The following is a 3,235-nucleotide window of genomic DNA, read 5'->3' on the forward strand; positions in this document are numbered from 1 at the left end:
CCAGGGGAGAAAAACAGGGCATGTTTCCTTCCTCTCACTGGCAGGGCTCCAGACAGTGACTGGGCCATTGTGTGCTCTGGCCTCAAGGTCATTCCTGCCCCCACCCCTGCCCTCCCCACCGCAGGAGGGTTACTTGAGAAAAGGCATCTTAGGTGAGGGGGGAGGAACGGGGGCAAGACAGAGGCCGCGGCTCCCCTGGCCGCCCAGTCTGGGCCCCACCCATAGCTGTAGTGGAATCCGGGGACCCAAGCGCCACCCGGCCTTTGTGGCTTTGTGGGGGACTTGGGGGGCTGCTCTCGACCTCCAGGGGCAGAGGAGAGCCCCAGTCTCCAGTCCGAAACCTGCTGTGTGATCCTGAGCTGGTTCCTGCCCCTCTCTGGGCCAACTCGGCCCTTCCTGGCTGAGTAGCCTCGGACAAGGTGCCTCCCTCTCTCTGTGCCTCTCTTTCCTTTTTTTGTGAACCAGTCCCTGCATCGAGGCCCTCCAACTTCCCAGGTGACAAAGATCAGCCAGACTATTGATGTAAAAAATTCAGCTTCCGGGTCTCTTCCCTGGAAACACAGATTTCCTGGAGCCAGGCAGGGACCTGGGATGCGTATGTTTAATAAACAGCTAGGAGATTGGAAAAACGTGGCCCCATTTCAAAGGGAGGCTGTGAGCAGCAAGTCAGAAAATCTGTGCCAAGAGCACATTACCCCGGGGCCAGTGATGATCAGCACCGTGATTCTGAGAGCTCACACGTGGGGCACCCGGGTGGCTCCGTCGGTTAAGCATCCGACCTTGGCTCTAGGTCATGATCACGAACTGTGAGTTCAAGCCCCACATCAGGCTCTGTGCTGACAGCTCCGAACCTGGAGCCTGCTTCAGAGTCTGTGTCTCCCTCTCTCTCTGTCCCTTCCCCACTCACGCTCTGTCTCTCTTTCTCTCTCAAAAATAAATAAACATTACCCCCCCCCCCCAAAAAAAAGCTCATACACTTTATTATTTTTCCTTGGAAGACACTTTCAGCGATTAAAATTTTCAAGAACATCACATCTTACATAAAGTGCGGCAAACCTGTGCAGGAGAGGATCAGTTAAGTCCCCCCAAGAAGAACGTATTACAGAAAAATCGTGATTTTTGACTTTTCCCTCTGCCTGTTGCCAAAAGCTCACGCCTAGGGCCGAAAGCATTTACCAACCTTTTCTGCATAGATCCTTTCCTCGTGGTGGACTCTTTTCAACAACTCTAGGGGTGGGCACTATTATCTCGGTTTTATAGGCGAGGAAGAGCAACGTCCCCGCCCCCGGCTGCAAGTGGCCAGCTCAGCTCTGTCTGGGCGCTCAGCCTCCGCTCTTGACCGGCCTGCCCTGCTGAGGAATGAGGGGGACTTACCAGCTAGCTTCTCCACCCAGCAGCTGTGGGAACTGGGGGACCCAGAGCAAGGTTTTTAAGCTCTCTGTGCCTCAGTTTCTCTTTTTTCTTTCTCTTTTAATGTTTATTTTTGAGAGAGAGAGAGAGAGAGAGAGAGAGCCAGAAGGGGAGGGGCAGAGAGATGGGGACAGAGGATCCGAAGAGGGCTCTGTGCTGACAGCAGCGAGCCGCATGTGGGGCTCGAACTCACGAAGTGTGAGATGGCGGCCTGAGCCGAAGTCAGCCACTCCACCCACTGAGACACCCAGGCGCCCCGTGGCTTCAGTTTCTTCATCTAGAAGATGGACCAAGTGGCAGTAACTACTCTGAAGCGTTGCTGTAGAAATTCATTGAGCACGTGTTCGCACAAGGACGGTCGATACTCGAGATACAGGAGCTAGTATCGTTTTGCGGTCACTGTTCTTTCCTGCAACTGCTAACATAAGGGGATTGGAGCCCAGGGATGCCTAGAGGGACGGGAGCTTTGGTCCTGGGGACATCCGAGCCTCCACACCCTGAGGATACGGGATCTGGAATCCGACTGACCTAGAAACCCAAGCAGCCTCCTCCTTGGCTCCCTCCACCCTGTCCCTCCCGCTGGCCTCATTCTGCACTGCACAAAGCAACCCCCAACTGAACACAACCACTGTCTTTCGCAAACCCTGAATGCCGTGGCTGTGGCAATTTCCCTTCGGGCTTAGGTGAGAAAGGCTGTTTTGTCCAGTTGAGGAAGGAGTTCCAAGGTCCCGTGTGGCCCGGCCTGCCAGCTGCCCACCCGGGATCCCTTCTTCCTCTCTTCCTTGCGACGCAGGACCCTGAGGTTCTCTGGGGGGGCGGCGATATACCCAGGGGAAAGACTACAAGTCCCAGCCTCCCTTGCAGCTAGGGTGGCCATGTGACTAACAGCTGGCCAATCAGATGTAAGCGGCCGGCGCAGGCCGGGACTTTGGGGAAGGTTCCTTAAAGGGGGCGCAACCTGCGTGGGGTTGCGTTTGCCCTCGGTCCCTTTCTTTCCGCGGCCGGCCCGGAACGTGGACGAGGCTGCGGCGGCTCCAGCAGCCATCTTGGACCACGAGGTGACCCAGGGAATGGCAACCCCGCGTCACGAACGATGGGGCAGAAACCCAGAAGGCGCTGTGTCTCTGATGCCCCCCGTGGAGCCGCGATTCCAGTTCTGAGCAATCCGCCTCTGGGAAGTCTTTCCGTGAGAGAGAAATAGTCTTCTTTCCATGTAAGCTGCCCTCACCCGTACCAGTCTCCCTTTCATCGTGTATGTTAGTTAGCCTTCTCTCTCTTTGCCTTGTGTTATTATTTCCAGTCCCTTCCTGGCCACCGAAGAGAAATTCTAACTGGTGTTCCTGGGCTCCAGCCCTAGGTACGTTGCTCGCTCTTACGTGAACTTGGTGGAAGGGCGCGCATGCGAGAGCCATTTCCCATTTGGGGGGCTGGATAATATCAGGGTCAGGAGTGTGGACTCAAAGCCATCCACGCTTCCTAGTTGTGCCGTTGCCCGGAAACCTAATATTGGAGACCACTGATGTAGGAAATAGCGTTCAAACTCCATGGAGAGCGCTCTTGGCGCCTCCCTCGGCCGGGGGCAGAGGCGTGGACGCGACTTTTGGCTCGCTCCTTCCTTCGTTGGCCAGAACTTGGTTACACGGCCACCCGGAGCTGCGAGGCCCTCTGGGAAAGTGAGCATCTGACACTTTGAGTTTCTTTTACCGGAGGCGGCGACTGCCATCATGAGAGAGGAGTGGCTGCTGGGGAGCTATTCCCCGGGTATTCCACACCCTCTTCCCTTCGTGTGTTTGGTTATTGTGCATCTAACCAAGAACCAACCCTC

Source organism: Prionailurus bengalensis, chromosome E2, assembly GCF_016509475.1.
Source record: "Prionailurus bengalensis isolate Pbe53 chromosome E2, Fcat_Pben_1.1_paternal_pri, whole genome shotgun sequence".
NCBI classification, from domain to species: Eukaryota; Metazoa; Chordata; class Mammalia; order Carnivora; family Felidae; genus Prionailurus; species Prionailurus bengalensis.